The sequence below is a fragment of the Cyanistes caeruleus genome, chromosome 5 (assembly GCF_971803275.1).
Source record: "Cyanistes caeruleus chromosome 5, bCyaCae1.hap1.1, whole genome shotgun sequence".
Taxonomy (NCBI): domain Eukaryota; kingdom Metazoa; phylum Chordata; class Aves; order Passeriformes; family Paridae; genus Cyanistes; species Cyanistes caeruleus.
This window is the reverse complement of record NC_141705.1, coordinates 18960536-18979077: the sequence shown is the minus strand read 5'-3', so window position 1 is coordinate 18979077 and position 18542 is coordinate 18960536. Positions and strand designations below refer to the sequence as shown.

Sequence of the window (18542 nt, the reverse complement as noted above, 5' to 3'; positions counted from 1 at the left end):
AAGGCTTTCGTTTTTTCCTAGTGGCTGCGTTCACCATTAGTCATTTCTAACACACAACACTTACTAATAAATGGATCACTTCAGGCTTTCAAGTTGTTTTCCTTGTAGTACCTGCATGTGATGTATAGAATTAATTTTATCTTCATTTATATACAAAAATTTGAGGCCTAAAATATGCTCATAAACAGAAATTCTATGACAGTAAAGGAAGCTACTATGCCAAAATAAGAAGTTCATATAACCAGCTTTTTCATTCCCATCTATTAAGTATCTTGTTTACTCAGGCATTGCTGAGATATTTTTCTCTTTGCCATTCATAAACAAAAAGCTATGGCTTCCTTCAGTGGTAGTTTATACCAGTGGCATGAGCATGTTCTGCACTGGTTCTGGATGGAGATTCATCCCAAATCAAAGGATAATTGCCTGTTTCTCAAAGTCGTATTCCAGGTTCCACAAGTAAGTTTTGGGTTTTCTAGGGCAGCACTGACATGGGAATCAGCTTTGGCAAATGTTGCAAACATTCCTCATCTGCCAAATAATTTATGCCTTTTACTGATGCTAAATCCTTAGAACAAACATATTAACTGTATACAGAAAATAAAATGACGATTTCTGCCCCAATGCCAAGTTTTCACTTGGGAGCTTAATTTTTTTTTTGGCCAGGCAAAGCAAAAACTGCTGTTTCCCTCATTAGCACTCCACAGTTATGGAAGGATTAGTTCTCATTCAAATACTTCCTAAAAACTCACCTTGCTGAAACGTGTGAACTTGGGAGCCTAAGTGCATGATCTTTCACTAAGCTTCATTCATCCTGCATTTTCAGTCAGGTATTTTACAGGAGCCACATAACAATCTTTGTAATATGTTTTATAAAGCACAGAATACACTAATATTCAATAAATGAAATAATAAAAGGTTAAGAAACAGAGTAAAACTAATGAGAAAAAAGGAGTTGTTCCAGTATCATAGGAATTTCCAATATTTATTCTCATTGGTTTTCTCTCCTGCAGACCATTATGACATGGAAGAGAGAGCAAAGCAAGGCAATTCAGCTCATGAGTTACACCTAGTTCCCATGAGGGAGCTGATAAGAACAAGATCAAGTGGAATCATCCAAAAACATTTGAACTATGAGTTGTTTTTCTGAAGCAAAATGTTTCACTGTGCCTGTGCAAAACACAGAATTTTATATACATATTTAAAATTCTGTAGAAAACTGACCATGTTTGAAAAGAAGAATTATATTCTTCTGCAAATGGCCAGACAAAAAATAAACAAACAGGCTTTCAATGTGAATTGACCCTATTAAAAAGTTTCATTGTTTTGGGGAGGAAAAGGGTTGTGATATTATTATATTTCAAACAATCAGTCCTTCAAGAACATCAAGTCACTTAAAACAGAACCATTAAAATAAAATTAAAAAGAAACCAAAGTAATTTCTGCCCTTGTTCTAAGATGGGTAATTACACAAAACACAACAACAGTGAAAGCAAGATCATTACAGAGAGAGTTAAATAGAGAGAAGCTCCCAGAGGAGCACATAACAGATGTGGATGGTATATTACACCATTGTTATCAGGCAAAACTATTCTCTTTGCTTGTAAATTAAGTTAATGTGTTAGTATTAATACTTAGGGATTTGAAAAATAAACCAGATTTCAATTACCATCACATTTCTATACGTGGTGAGGATCAAGTCCCTTGTGTCAGGATGCATCCTGCAGAGTATTAGATACTTAGAAGTAATTTCTCTGGGTTTTTACCTCCACTGCTTGCAGGATAACAGGGCAAGAGCATGGCAGGGAGGGAAGGCAGATATGGGTAGCAGCAAAAAAATTGTGACTGGCCCCTCACTGAGACCCCATGTAGGCTCCCAACGCTACCCATCCACCAACCCAACAGGGCTAAAGAAAAACAAAATTAGGGCAGGCCTTAAAGCAGTCCATTCAAAATATCCCTAGGACTGATCTGAACAGACAGTGCAGAGCTAAGGGCTATGTCATGTGCATGAGTAGGGAGAAGCAACACCCAAGGGCCCCAAGTCTGACCCAGTCAACATTTCCTCACCTCCCCTACTGCAGTCTCACAGCCCATTTGTGTTCTCCAGTTTGACCCCCACCATGGGCCTTGCCAGAGGAATCTCCTTGCATCTGGGCAAGGACCCTGAGCCTTTAAATCCATCTCTCCCTGCACAGCTTCACAAAGAACCTCCCCGTGCTAGATTCAAGTGATACAAACCATGGCAGAAGGTTCCTCAGTAGTACAAGGAGCCTTCCTCCCACCTCTGCAGCCAGAAACAGGAAACTTACATAATTAGTTAATTTAGACCCTGTAATGAGAGTTGTTTTATGTTCTGACATTAAAGAATGTAGGAATCATTTAGAACCTGGAAGGCAGATTCAGTGTTGGTGCAAAGAGCTGACTCCAGTGACATTCAGCTTGTTTATGCAAGCAGCGAATTTGGCCTGCGTGTACTTTTTGCTCAATGCTTCTGTCAGACAATACAGAACAAACAATATTTGGCTTCATCTCACTCTGGGCAGATCAACTATTTGCACCCAGGACTTTTTTCTTTGCCTGCCAGTTTGAATTTTCCCCCAGCCCAGGCTTTGATGTACCTTTATAACAGCTGCAAAACACATTTCATGCCAAGGAGCAATTTGCAGGCACAGCACTAGACATTTCAGAGCATTGCTAGTTATTCATACAGTATTTTTTTGGCAGCTTTTCGAAATATAATACCATAGAACTGTCGTCTCTCCCAGTAACAAGTATTTTCATGCATTAGTCTTTTCTGTGAAAATAATTTATAATTTTTTACCACAACAGAGAACTCATCCTAGCAACATACAAATTTTAAATCAAATAGTTTATTTTAATAGTGCTAATTCTAAAGCAGTCTTAACAAATGCTATGTTGACATAAGTGTACAAAACATCTCAGGTAACAAAAAGGAGGAAAAAAAGAGGCAAACCCATAAAAAGCACCTTACATCCCCCATGCATGCTTTAGCTGACCTACCTTTTCCCAGGGAAAGAATGCAATGTCTGATAAATCATATACATGCTGTGAAAGCAAAGGCTCATTTCTCTGTTCCTGCTTTTTCTGTACAAAACATACATAGAAATACTTTTAATTTGGATAACAATTCCCCGTAAGAAAAGACTTTTGTTAAGCAGATGTAAGTCTTATGTACCTCATTTACTTGAAACTCCTAAAACTAGGCTAGGAAGGCCTTGCACTTTGTCTGAATTTATGAGTGATTACCTAGCAAAGATATGGTATATAATGGTTTTTTTCAAAAAAACCCAAATGTTTCTCACCCCCATAGTTTACTATCAGCAAAAATTAAAGCTCCTTGTATTGGCTTTGCTCAATGAAAACAGTTTCCATCACAGGCTGGATTCTGTAATATGAGAGAATGACTTGTTCTTAGTTTAGTTGCCTTTTAAGATCCAAGTGTATCTCCTACAAAGTTGTCCAAGGACAGTCTCACCACAGAATTTAAATTCCATTGATATTCAACTACTAGTAATCCATTCCTACAGGCCAACAGCCCCAAGGCACCATTTCTAGCCTTCTATCTTTCTCAGTTCAGCAGGCACATCACTGTTTTCTTACTTTGTGTTTCACATCACAGGCAGACTGAGCCATCACCCTGAGCTACATTTTCAACATAGAAATCAGACAGTCAAATCTCATATTCTGGAAGACATCCATCCCTGCTCACCAAACCGTCCCATCTCATTCACCTTGTCAAGAACTCATCTCACCAGATTTAAAGGCATCCTGATATTCTGGCTTTTAGGAATGTACTAATTCATCCCCAGGATCGGTGCTGCAGGCACTTCAAGGAGAACATCCAGAGAAGTGCCACCTGCAGCAAGTTTCAGCTCACCAGCATAAGTTGTCTCTGTCCTGGAAGGCAGGTAAGCCCTGTTTCTGCAGGAAGGAGTGTCTTTCTCCCATCTGCTCCAAGCCCAGAACCTCTTTGGGAAGGAGAGAAAAGGATAACTGCTGCCAATTCACCACTCTGCTCCTGCCCCCTCATGCACCATCCCCAGCTGCCAGGCAATTTGATGTTTAGCTGGCAGCAAGCATCTTGTTCTCTCAGAAAAAGTAAACTAATTGCCTTCATTATTACTGCTGTTTCTCATCCCATTTCTGCTTTGTGCCACTTGGCTCTTTTGATCATTCATCTTAAATATACACAGGCTTCAATCCATTTAGATTTATCAGTGTTGTATTCTGCAGGTTAGTACTCTCTCAGAAAGCAAGTTTTCTCATAGTATGATAGCATTTGGATAAGTAAGGAGTCAGTGTCTCCACATGTCAGTTAATAAAAAATATGGATGCAAAACATAAGAAAATCTGATAACAGCTCCTGCACAAATATACAGAGTAGTTAAACACCATTACCTAGGAAATCAATAGCAAAGTAAGAAGATCCAATTTCTTGATCCAAATCCAACAGTCTCAGAAAAGTACTTTATGTCTAACATCATGCTGGTTTCCTTTATGATGTATTTCTCATTTCTGTTGCTTGAAATACCTTCAACAGGGAAAGAAAAAATAAGTGATGAGCTCTCCTTTATTTTCCTGGTTAATTTTAAATTAAAAAGAACCTTGCATCATCCCTAAACCCTGTATTTCAAAATTTAAGTTTGCTTAAAGAAGAAAAGATTCAATGAACAGCAGAAATCATGGATGTTTTTTGTTTAAAAAGAGGAATTTTTTATTTAAAAAGTAAGACAAATCTGTACAAGTATTTCTCAACTGTAACTTTCTAGACATAGATATACAAAATACAAGTATTTTAGTCCAATTTAGTTGACAGAATATTAAGTTGATAAGAAAAATAGTCAAACCCTAGAGACTGATTTTCTGATATTTAAAACTTTACTTAGAAGCATTTTTTGGCTATTGGGTAGGTGAAAGAGATACACCAAAATTATCAGAGCATGTAGCATAGCAAACAGGTAACTTTCGAGTTGTCATTTAAGAGACCCAAAGAGCAAAATACACAGCCAGCAAGGCAGCTGGATGCACAATTTATTTCCAGTCCCCTTTCTCACAATAAAGACTACTTTTCTGTCATAGCAGCAACATTCATTATATCGGAAGCAGTGAAACAATGAAAACATCATCACCCTGTAATTGGCCTGAGGGATGCTGGCATGTCAGTTCTTTCAGTCAGAGGAACATTGTGGCTCATTCCTCCAGTGATCCCCAACCTGAAACAGCTCTGCAGCTGAGAGCTCCCACACCTTTGTTATAGCTGTTAGTCTGTCCCATCAGGGTTAAATATCCTAAAATGGAGTAAGTAAACTCAAAACTAACCATCAGTCATCCCTACAGGATTCCACTCCAGCTTGTCAGAAATGGTGGGGCTTACAAGCAATTACAATTAAATCATTTTGTGATGAAACTGCTATTGAGAGACACGACAGAAAATAAACCAGCAGCATAATTCAATTTGTTTTCTCACCAAAGATACATTTTTGATCAGCATTTTTCAAATCAAGGCCTTCCACCCTTGTGTCTTGTAAAAGACAGAGGACATTTCTCTAACCTCATTAAGTTCTCAACAAAGACCAGAAGGAATACTGCCTTCAGTTTTCAAAAGATGACATATGGTGTGTTCCACAGGATTGTCAGAACTAATCTCTGAAATCTTCACCTTAAATTGGCTGACAACTGTGCTAAGATAAACTTATTTTTGTATTAACCCTTAGGAATACAGATTGCCAGCAAACAGTAAAACTAGTAACCTTTGCAATTCCTTCTTGCTGTGGATCTGAAAGGCTCAAGGCATTATACATGTGCCAGCCTTCAAAACATCCAGTAGGAGAGATACTAAAGCCACTTTAAGGTAGAAGCATCGAGTAACGAATAGAATAGATGGCAAGAGAAGTTTGCAACTCAAGGACAGAGATAATTTCCCAGTCCTAGCTCACAGCTGAAGACAGTCCTGTCATTAAAGGAAGTTATTTCCTGAATGTTTTCCAGACCCACTACAATATCAGCACCAGCCAGTTTGAAAACTTCTGGAATCTAACACTCTTACATTCACAGAAAAACCCACATAGAAGGCACTTGCTCCAGTTTTGTTGAGTTTATGAAAGTTTTTCTGGTCAGGACTCAGAAAAATACTTATTCCTACACTTTTGTTGATCTAAATCAAGAATTTGATGAAACCTGGAAGACCTCTCCCTAAACAGAGAATTAAATTTCTATTGTCCTGAGCAAGGACCTAAAGCGAGATGGTCAAAAATATTAAGTAACTTCCCCGCCCCCCACAAATCTATAAACCATCATTCTGCACTTCACAAATCCCACAGAGAAAGCTGATTAAACACTAATATAGTTTTTACAGCCAGCAAATAATGTATGACAGGACTTTATTAAAAGGAAACTTTTTCCATAAAGTACAGAGTCACCAGGTACAACTTCTTCCTCCATAATTTCAGATGGTTTCTTCTAGCTTTTGCTGAAGCCTGTTTCTAGCAATATTCTGTAAAGCATGTAAGGCTATCTAAAAAGATCAATAAGTTGAGTGAAGACTAGAAAAATCTGTCTTAACAACACATCCGGACTAATTTTTCTCAGAAACAAGACAATATAAGCATTCTTTATCTTAATAGTAGAGAAAAGGAAAGCTCACATCTCTAGAAATCATTTCTCTTTGATCATTTCTTGATCAGACACAAGGTCTTCCCTCAATTCTATCTAGAGAAGTTGCCTTAAACCTTCCTAGATTTTCTTTGCACTAAGACATATTGCAACATACTACCGCTCCAAGGTGGGGTATTTTTCCCATAAAGCACTTGACTAGAAGAAGAGAAAAGCCTTTTTGGAAGCAAGGAATATCTATTGTCCCCAAGACATTTTTGTGTTAGATTCCTACATATTTTTATCTCTAAACCTTGCTCCTCACAGCTTCTTCCTAGCTGTATTTCCATAAACAGCTACAAGCCATGCTTATTTTTGATCTGCATGTTCATTGTGCTTGACTGTAGTGTTAGAAATCACAGCCCATCTGGGTATGTCTTTTTTCTTTATCTGACTACTGTTTACAAGAATTTGCCTCTGCATATTCCCCAAGCTGTGAATGTGGTTATTCAATCATGATACATAAAAATCATTTCATAGGTAATCTCAGATTCAACAAAAAGTATAGGCAAAAAGATAGGCATTCCTTTCATGAACAACAAGAAAAAATCTTCAGCTGGTTTTGTTCAGGCAACAACATCAACTTACACATAATCTTTGGGAGACATCACTCAGATTCTAGTGAATAGAGAGTCATCAGAGCCAGAGACTCTCTGGCATGCACCAAACATTATGCTTGCAAGCTCCTCTAGGCAGAGAGAAAGAAACAAAGAAAGCATTCAAGTCCCTTTTATATCACATACACATAATACAAAAGTGAAGGAGCAAAAATTACACCAGTATAAAATCTTCATCTAGCAGCTCATCACCTCCATGGGAACAGCTATAGCCAAGATTTCATGTCAGCTTCATATTGATCAGATGAAAATCAGTTAACCATTTTCTCATCACGAAGATTTTTGTCATGAAACTGCAAGAATGCAACTTCTATATTTTAGTGATACAGAAGTTTCTTGCCGATAACAGAAGAGAAGCTTTAACTTCAACAGTCCTGAAAATTAGGCCACCAACTGCATTGTGCTGCAGGCTATTTTCAAAACTCACTGCATTCAAAGGAATTATAAATGTCTATCATTCAAAATTTTATCTGTTGGTTTTATGAGGTGTTTTTTTTCTCAGCTGTACAGTCATAATAAGATAAGTATGCCTAGATTTTTGCAAACTTTATTTTGATTATTCCCTAAAAATTAATGATGATTTTTTGCAGTAGGCCAGTATAAGTTCAGAATCTGTAGACTCCCTTACAGATCTCTGAGAAGCATTCTCAAAAGAAATACAGACATTGCTACAGAAATTCACATCATCAGAACACATGAAGTGTTATACCTGAGAATACCACAAGATTGTCAGATCAGCTGGCCTACAATTAATAGCATTGCATTGACAAGCATATGCATGCACATATATCTTGAAATTTTTATATGCATAAACCAGCTTTATCTTGGATATATTCATAACATATAAATTAATATATAATATAAATAATACTCTCCTACAATGCTAAAGATAGTGGTTTCCAGTTAGACCTCATATACAGTAAAAGCTTATGCCTTTGCCAAGCCACTATCAGAATATGCAACACTATCTGTGAAGCACTAGCAGCTTGCAGGCCCTAGGTTTGCAAACATCTAGAAACTCAAGCCAGCTACATTGGCAAAAGTGGTTTGCTTCTAAACTGAAATCTTGACCTTTCCAGGGCAACAACACTTTCTACTCTGCATTGCCATTTCCAAATATAGGCAGAAATAGTCCTTTCTGTAGTAAGTTTATAGGAAGACATTCAGTGCATTTTCAAATGAAATACAAATCTATTTTCCCAAGTAAAGCAGTGAAATTCCAAGCTTAGGGGAAATGGTTGCTGCTGGCCTTCAGTAAGATGATGTCTGTTATGTGAAGAGACATGGCTGGCCAGGGTCTAAGTGCCCCAAGATGTATTTGTGAGAGCCTCCAAAAATCACAGACTGATTAGATACTGTTTCAAGGGCATCTGTAGGTCCTAGTCCACACCACCTTTCCCACTGTTTTTAGTGGTCCTTTGGGTTTTACTGTGCCAGATTTGTGGCTACCATCTAGTGGGTTCAGACTCCCCTGGTCCCCTGGTGAGGGATGGTGGTCATCCCTCAGCCCTGACTCCTTAGGTGGGGAAGCAGCTCTTTAAACAACAGTGCACTCCTGTATGAACATGTAACTGCCACAAACACAGACAGTCCAGAATCAGGGGACACTCTCATTCATCCCTCATCACATCTCTTGATGTGTTTTATCAAATTCTTCATCTTCATGACCATAGCTTTTTTAGAATTCCCCTGGCTGCCTACAGAAGAGCAGGACCCAACACACATCTGCTGCCTTCTCTTGACTTTTGATTCAGCAAAACTTTTAATAAATCCTATCATTTAAATAATCATATTAACATGAGTAGTTGCCACCACTATGTTGCTTCCTCTCCTTGTACCTCCATCAGGCCTCTTTAACACATACCATCTCTGAGACGAGGACTAATTATTGCTTTGTGTTTGCACTCCAACATGATTGAGCCCTACTTACAAGCATTTAAAATAATAATTACATACTTTTATGAACAGTCACACATACAATTCAGGCACAACTACGTTTTTTCAGTGCATGTAAAAAAAAAATCTCACTTCACAGTCACTTGGAAAACAAGATACAGTGCTGAGGACAATAATAATTGGCAATTTTGTATAGATAAGATATAGAGATAGATATATATTTAAATCCCTGTCTAGAAACTTCAGGACCTAGGATGAACTTTTCATGCCTAAACCTGTTCATATCTCAACTGATTCTCTAGTGAATAAACAATTAAATAAAGCTCACGGAAGCATCCTTGAAATCTGTCTTTAAGACTAAATAATAAAAATTGCATGGAATTTCTTTTCCACTATTTGGGGTTTAATTAGCTTAACATTTGCAAGATATAACATCATTTAGTCTAAACTAGACACTACATCTGATCTGGCCGCAAGTATCATAGACACAACCAATTCCACAACAATTTTCCAGGGAAGCAGATTTTTGCCTGTAAAACAAGTTAAAGTGTTAGTAGCTCCATGTTTACCTAAGACATCATATAAATGGTATCATACATTAATGTGACATGAGCTTTCCAACGAGTTCATGAGAGAAACACTTCCATGATCATGCATCAGTGTGTCAAATTCCTTTCTAGTTGTAGCTATAACATTCATTGTTCTCTCTATCAGACTATGAAGAATTGTGCTGGGTCAGTTTGGGGTTGTCATAAAGCAAGGAACGTGAGAAAGTGGATATTTTGATCCATGTAAATATTAAACTAAAGAAAATGATGATGAGACTGTTAAGGTTATACAGGTTATTACATTAACACACCTCAGCAATTCATGAGGAATGAAAGCTGGGCCATGAAACTCAGCTGTAATTGTTTAATGTGGATGAAAACTAATAATTTAGAACTGACCACATAACTCACAGTTAGTGTGCAGTGTTAATGTGCAACATCTATGAGACAATAAAAGGCAAAAAAATCTATTTTTTGATCTAGTGATTGTTTAGAAAAATGTAATTTAAATCTGAATTTAGCATCTTAAAATAGCCAATTCAGAATTTGAACAAATTAACGTGTCATTGTACTTTATACCCCAGTATTTTCAGGGAACAGGAGTATGTTTGCTTAATTTCCTGGGATGTTATTAGGACATTAAAATTGCATGGGAAAACATGGCTGTGCCCACTTGCACACATTAGTAATATTATCATTGAAGATCTTGCATATGCCACATACTTCTCTGACAGCTTAATTTTCAGTTTATGAAACGTTTCATTGAATTTAGTTAACTCTGGGAATAAGTCCATAATGAGTATCACAAATGTGACAGACAAGAGGCAGCAAAGGGAGATGCACCGTGGGCCAGCCCCGCGTCCCTACCGCTCACGAGCGCTGTTTGCCCGTGATACCCCCAACACCGCTCACAGGCAGAGGAAATTAAAAACCTGAATTTAAGCTGAAGGGAAGAACAAAGTACAATATGCCTGCAGCACATGACTCACTCAATATCAGTACCCCCAGGCCAGAAATGTTGGGGAACATTGCTACAGGCAGATTTAATGCCGTCTTTAATATGCTTAGCATAAGCTTTTTTTTTTTTTTTAATTGGCTGTACTGAGTGGATTTTTTTTTTTTTTTAATTAACAACAATGGAGCACAGTCTCCATAATTCCTAAGAGTTTTTCCATATAAAAAGTAGCTCTAAGGACAGTCTCTGAGCTTTTTAAACACAGCGAAATAAGGTAACTCCAGTGTCATTTGAAAGTGACACTGGCAGCAGAATACTGCTCTGTCTACACCTCAGAAAGAAGCTATGGAAAACCTTCTGGAAAATTTGTTCTCCATTCAGAGTCACACGACTAAACACCACTTAATTTAAGTCAAAACCAGAAGTTACTGATTCTCTCTCTTCAACCAACTAATTTTGGCATGCCACATGGATAAACAGGGTACCCAAGAGTCTGGCTGGGTACAGCACTAGAGTTCATTCCCTTCCTTCTCACAAGTACTTTGAAACATACAGGATTTTCAATTAAGACAATATAGTTAAATTTCACAAAAATGTATGTCCAATAATAAGCAAAAGGAAAAAAATAATCCGAAACACCACAGCAACAAATTTTAGGAAGATTCCAACGCGTAGATTAGGAAATAGATTTTTTTGCTCCCTTCCTGTATCCACCAGAGTATTTATACTCTTTACACAATGTCACAGAGCAGTACTTTAATAAAATTGCTTTAAAATATATTTCAGTACTGAATAGGTATGACTAGGATACAAACCCACCACAAATGGTGGAATCCAAATTCTCCACAAGAGAAGGGAGTCTTCACAGATGAGCACTTGACTTTTGTAGGAGGCTAAAGAATATGTTAGACCATTTCCTACCCCCATATTCTGTTCTCCCTATTATTCTTTTTTTGGTTATCATAATCAATAAAAACAAAGAACTTCAGGTTGAACAGCATTCCCTGTTATAGAAGTAACATTGCACATATTGGGATTAAGGCAATGAATACAGGCTTGCAGTCCCCAAAATTTTCAAGGATACTACCTAGAAATCTTGAGAATGGGTGTGAGCAGATTCTCACATAGAGACATACGCACTCAAGAGAGTGAAGGTGATACCTAAAACACCACATGACTTTCAGAATTAATAGGATTTGACCCAAGAAAGAAAGAAAAAAAAAATTCTGGGAAAAAAAAAAAAGTGTCACGATGAAAATACAATACCAACCTACAACCACAGAAGCTGCTCTTGATAACTGTTATATTCTCTTCTCTGTGTATGTGATCTGTAGAGTCTCTCCAGAGACACTTACCTCCCTGAGAGGGTGTAAGCTGTTCTCCAGACTGAGCAGACACCCCTGCTCTGTAGGACCACGTGTGCTGCTTCAGGAGCTTCATTTGAGACACACAGATCCAGAGAAACCAGAGGTGACTGTGGCAGGTAAGCTGCTTTGGGGGCTTACACCAGGCTACTTTCAATCTCCCCTGCTTTTACCTTCCCCCTTCCAGCAACCACCACATGAGAAGAATGTAAAAGGAGAAAATCCCTGAAGCCTACAAAAGAAAAATTAACAAAATAGAAAATCTACATCTGCAGTAAAACAGGCAGACCCTCACCGTCAGAAAGGGAGGAGCCTGAGACAAGTTCAGCCACCCTCAAGATTAGGAGGGATAGGTTTCACTGCTGTCTAAAATCCTTCCATTACAAGTACTATGAATAATCCTTGTATTTTAAGGATCTGTTCAGATGGAAATTATTTTTCTAATCAGATTCTGAAATGTTTGGGGTATTTTTTCCACACTGATTCAAATACTAATGTAGTCATCTTCAAGTAAAACTTCAGGTATTCATATATATTAATCAGCTGATATTAGAAAAGTAAAAAACTACCAAAATAAAAGCAAATTTTTATTGAGGTACATCAAGAGACCCTTAAAAACCTGTTTTATGAGACTGAGAGAGTTTTAGCATTTTGAACAAACTTTAAAATCCCATTCTTGTGCTGTTTGCAGAAAAAAAAATGCAAACTATTCCCTGCAGCCAGAGAGTCTGCTCTGATAATAATTTTATGAGACTAAGCATAATTTAAAATGGAATAGACTTCTTTTCTTCATATAATTTGCTGTTTCTCCCCATTCTCTATCTATCCCATAACTTTATTTTTTAGAAGTAGTTTTCCTTTGAATTGGATTTTAAATAGTCATTGTTACAATTTTGTTAAGTAAGTCTGCAAGCAGAAATGTTGCTCTCAGTCATAAAAAATGTCTAGTGACAAGTAAAATTTTAAAGTTGCTTAGTTCTCAGGTAGTATCTTTGCTTAGGTTTTAAAAAAAATACCAGAAAAACCCCACCACTGAACAAAAATTTCATAACTCCTTGGAAATCCAGCCTATAAATGGATCCACTCCGTTCAAGGATCTCCAATCCACTGTTGACACAATAATCCTTTGTGATGCTTCAGTTTCCAATACGTGCCACCTATCCAATCTCAACTTTGCCATTTTTAATCATTAGTAATGTTCTAGTATCAAACATTGTCTGACAACAGATGAATGATGCATCTGCACGGATTTTGAAGGTTAAATCTTTATCAGCTGCAAGGTTATTCCTCCTCTTCCAAAAACCTTTCACCTTACTGTACCCAGGCTGAGTTAGATGACCTCTTTCAACAGGAAAGGAATCACAGCTAGCACTACTAAAGCAAATCCCTTGGTATCTCTCCCTCTTATGAGGATAAGAATAAATCAGCTATCCCCTAGGACTCTGTTCATTATTTGCACCTGATTTTCTCAGCATGTGTCCTTACAAAAGTCGTAAATTGATGAGATCTATCCCTGTAACATGGATATATGTAACACGACAAGCCCTATTTGCACTCCCCTTTGAAACAAAACTGTCCCTTAAAATGCATGTAATGACATAAGATGTTCTTTTTCTTCCAGACAGTGAAAAACACTTCAGGCCAAAAATACACAGGCAAACCAGGCATTAGGGTCTAGGCAATATCTGCACTGCATAGGAGAAGGACAGACAATGCTAGCAGAACTGTCCGATTCTCAGGAGTGCTCAAATGCAGAAAAGGTTTGTCAGATTGCCAGTGGCTGCAGGAAAAAGACCAGGCCCCCCCTCCTTCAAAATGTAATGAGAGTTATGTCTCATAAACAGCACATTTTAAGGGCAAGGATATAAGGCAACTTCAGCTAGGGACACATTTTAGGTACTGCCAAACACTGATGAAATATTACGATTAATACCTAAGCAATGTTCCAGCTTAGGTTTTGCATCAAATGCATCAAACTCCTTTGAAACACCTTTTAATTTTAATTCCAAAATATTTATCTTTATTCAGATCAAACCTTATTAATGCAGGGGTTGGTCAGCATTTACTTAATTTTCAGCATTTACTGTGTTATACTATTCCCTTTTAATAACTGGGTTTGACATGCAGCAATATTTTGACAATATTTTGAAAACTTGCCAACTTCAATTCTTTTTTCTGCCTGTCAGGGTTCTTTGTAGGGCTAAAATCATCAAATCTATAAATCATTATATTGCTTTCTTATGCAATCAGATTTCTCATACCTCTCTTTTCTCTGCAGGTCACACACATACAGTGCTACAACTATTCCCTAAAATGGCTTGTGCTTCTGTTAAAATGTGTTTTCCACAGAGAAAAGCTCCAAATTGAGAATAATAAAAAAACTCTCTGAAAACTGACTTCTGTCTTTTGATTAAAAGGCAAAATATTTGAGCAAATATTTACTACTAAATTGTCTCCAGATTTTCTCAGTGAAACTACAGCAGCCCCACCAGGCAGCCAGCTTTAGCTTCTGGCTACACCCCTGCACAGGTTTTTCCCTGATGGGCTCTGCAGCAGCACAGCAGCTCACCGAGGTGGGCAGTCACCAGCACGGCACATCGCTTCCAAGAAGGCAGGCAAACCTTTCCAGTCAGCATTTGAGTAGCAAAATACTGAAATGATATTGCTGGAGGAAAATGAGGGGAACATTGATATAAAGGTCAAAGCGCACAAACTGACATCTCAGAGAGGAGCTAAGACACTTGTACCTGATGCTGTGTTAATAAGGGTGGAATAGATACCAATACTGTTTGCAGCTCACATAAATAAAATTATGCATAGTACTTGGTAAAGTGGTGGGTGTTAAGGTTTCACTTATGCTTTCACCGGGAGAAAATGCAAAGTCAAAAACCTTTTGTATGATAGCTTCATAAAACACAGTCAAAAACCCTTTGTACGATAGCTTCATAAAACTCAGTAAAAATCCTTTTGTAAGATAGCTTCATTAACATTAAAAACATGTAAGAGTATGACATTCCTCTTGTACAGGGAACAGCTACAAAGGTAGTAACCCTCACCTCCTGAACATCACTTTATGTTACTTGATAGCAAACCCCTGTGGAAAGCACATTAAACAATATTAGCATAGAGCTTCTCGCTTCACAGAGAGCAGAATCTCCTCACAATGACTAGAGCAAGTAGAAGAAAAATGATGTCACAAAAGGTGACCTCTGAATAGTTTTATAGAGGGGTGATAATATAAACTTATTCTCCCAAAATAGAACAGCACAAGAATTGCAGTTACTGCCTAAGGAGGATTCATTCAATTCTCCTATAGCAAGGAGAAAGTATTTTGTTTAAATTTAAGAAACTACAAATTAAGAAATATGAATACACGAGGAAAAATTCAGTTTTGTATGACCTTTCCCATTGACAACAAGGTATGAGTAATCTATAGAAACACAAGTCTTGTCATATCAAGCAGTGCATAGCAGCATTAATGCTGAAGACCTTCAAGACTCCCTAATGATAAATGGTTGCATTGTAGTAGCACTAGTTAGCATGCAGAGTGCCAAAACCCCTCAAGAGTCAAAATACTCCCAAAAATATATACCACAAATTTTGGAAAGTTTTGAGAAGTAAACACAACAGATTTCCTCCAAACAAATCAAGCAATTGAAGGCAGTCTTCAATTTTATTTAGTAATGGGGTTGGTTTATTTTTTTAGATAGCAAATTCATACAAGTTTTAGTCAATAAAATGCTGCTTTTATAGTCTATAGGAATGCTAAACTTACAAGATTTGAGGATTTATACATAAATAAAGATGAAGCTCAGAAATAGGCACAGCATTCTTTCATTCATGCTTAAAAATATTTAGGAGCCTTTGAGACAAGTTGAATGATGGATAAATTTCATAAATTCAAGTACTCATATTTTCCTGAAACTCTTACATTAAAATTTTTAGTTATTTATAAATACTTTTGCTTTTCACAGTTAAAGAAAAAAAATAAAAGGCAGTTAAAAAAAAAAAAAGCAAGAAACTCCTCATCAGGATGGTTCTCCTCATTTTTCCTTTAACAAAAAAGCTTTCTTAAGGGTTGCTGGGAGCAACAGTCACTCCAGCATCTCGAGCCCAGGACAGCATCCTGGTCCCTGGGGCCCAGCCCAGTGCAAGGGAACCCACGTCTGTGCCCAGCCCGAGGGATGCGGCTGCTGCTTCCCCAGTTGCAGGTTCAGCCACCGGCAAAGCTGCACGCACACCCAGAGACGCTGACACTGCCGCTCACACAGGCTGCCACAGACAAGGTGCTGCCTTCAGCATCTTCACAAAACACAGAGCAGACAGCCAAGTGCCTCCTCCTCCCGAGCTGGCAGAGTCAGGAGGTCACTGGTGAGAGCACACACTTGGCTGCCTGCATCCCCCAAATACCAGCTCAGCCCCTCTGCCCACCCAAGGTCCCTGCCCACATCCTGGGCCTTCCAGCCCTCCCCACAGGCCCGTCCTGGGTGGCTGGTCCTGTGAGGGGCTGGCAATGGACTCACCCAGGCACACCTGCTGTGGGGGACACACGCCAAGAGAGTGGCGAGTGCTGGGCACAGAGGCTCTGAGCCACTCTCCAGCCATGGGCACTGAGCCCCACTCGCTGCTCCTGCCACAGGGCTGGGGACAAGGCCTCCCCACCACTGGCTCCAGTGGCTGGCACAAAGATGCCACTGGCTCCAGTGGGTGACATCCCAGGCCAGGGGAGCCCACAGCCCACTCTGACTCCAGCTGCTCCAAATCCATTCACACAGCACCCAGCACCTGGTCTTTGCAGCACTCCCACACCGGCATTTTACAGAGAATCAGAGCAGAAGATCAGACAGACTGCGGTGATCATTTCAGGGTTCAGTCAGGCAAACGTTCTGACCAGCTTTGTTTTACAAGTGATCAACACCTTTTTAATCCCTTCTGTCTACATCCACATTGTTCCTTTTTGACTCCCTTCCCCAGCACATTCCCCCACCAGTTTGGGCAGTACCAACAACCCTTTGCAATATCCTGGACCCTCAGGTTTACAGCCTTGTCACTTTTAAAGTGCCAGTTTGTTTGCAGATATCTCATTAATTTTTGTTTGCCTCTTGTCTTTGTCCCATTACGTTTGTCTGCCAGGTCTGGCTCTGTGCTTCAGTTATTGCTTCCCTCTTCTCCTTTTCATCACATTTGACAAGGTCCTTGACCAGATGACCTTAAAGAAATGTGTTCCCATGTTCTCCACACTCTCAGTTAGCTTGACATACCTCTACATACTCCCACATAGTCTTACAAACTGTTGATTGAAGTGAAATCAAGTAAAAAACACACTTCAGAAATATCCAGAGATAAATTGCCATGGGAGCCTGCCACTTTCTATTCTTGCTTCTGGTGTGCTCAGACAAGGACTGCATTCATAGTCTTGTAGAGGACTTCTATTCCCTGCATCTGCAAAGCAGCTCCGTTTTATTTCAATGGATCCTCCAGGAAGGAAAGTTACACTCAGCCTGAGTAAAGGGTGCTTTCAAAACAAAACACAAAGCAGATTATACTGCAACAAGACAATCAAAAGAAAAAAAAAAAAGTCTAGATGCTCCACAAACCAAAGACAAGCATGTAGTCAACAATTCTATTTTCTATGAGAAGGAGGAAAAAAAATTACACTTTCTCCAACTTCAAGGAGAATCAATGCTATAATTGCTTTAATCTCCTTTTAAACCACTAAAAATATAGAAAGGTTTTGTTAAAATGTAGTATAACTTTGAAAGAAAGGATACTTTTCCTCGTATTTCAATATTTACATTTATGTGCACAGCTAACACTCCCCACCTTGCAAAGATGGGCAACATCAATCTTGGGAGCAGCACTACAAAAATAGTATTTTAACTCCCACAGCACCAACCCTGCTACAAAATCCAGAACAAATGGCAGGCACTGAGAAGATTTTTTTCTAAATAGTTTTCATTTAGGAGTAGTAATAACATACTCACCATGGGTGGAGAGGGAGCCTAACAACGTGGGCAATGGAAACACATACTAAACAGAAGTAGCATCACTAAAGCTGGGGAAGGAAGAACACGAACATCCTTGAAATTCTCTATGTCCCCTCCATAGCTCCAGGAAGATTTTCTAGACGTGAAATGTCTGACCACCTAAAGAGTCTAATTTAAACCTCCCTCATCCTGAAAGCTTTCACTGCCCCCCTTTTTTCATCCTATAACCTAAAGTTCAGAAACAGTACCAGGAGGACACAAGAAGTTACACTTAAAATATATTGTACTGGCCAACAAAGAAATTATATCCAATGCTTCAAAATTCTTGGAATTAGAGGATCCAGGGTGGAGCTTTTGTCGTAGTATCTAGGTAACCATTAGAGGGGCTCAATCCTTCTAGGCTCTTACAATGCACAGAGCAGTTTACACAAATGTATTTCAGCCTGAAAGAGCAGCTTCCTTACAAACCTGTTCAAAGTGTCCCATCTCCCTGTTTATTATGC

The 18542-nt window shown here is 38.6% G+C and overlaps 1 long non-coding RNA gene across 2 annotated transcripts in view; it reads right to left on the bottom strand.

Annotated features, from left to right (window-relative positions):
• LOC111928123 (uncharacterized) overlaps positions 1-15166 on the bottom strand; it is a 356375-nt gene extending 341209 nt beyond the window's left edge. Inside the window, exons 1-9 of one of the 2 annotated variants that reach the window (XR_015287223.1) lie at positions 15109-15166; positions 14622-14717; positions 12226-12284; positions 12044-12122; positions 4420-4552; positions 3899-3989; positions 3022-3105; positions 750-2329; positions 65-111 (exon numbers count right to left, since the gene is read on the bottom strand). This is a non-coding gene — a long non-coding RNA (uncharacterized LOC111928123). Of the gene's footprint in view, positions 1-64; positions 112-749; positions 2330-3021; positions 3106-3898; positions 3990-4419; positions 4553-7260; positions 7361-12043; positions 12123-12225; positions 12285-14621; positions 14718-15108 lie in introns of those variants that run through there. The other variant, XR_015287222.1, reaches the window with a different exon arrangement.
• Positions 15167-18542: the final 3376 nt, after the last annotated feature.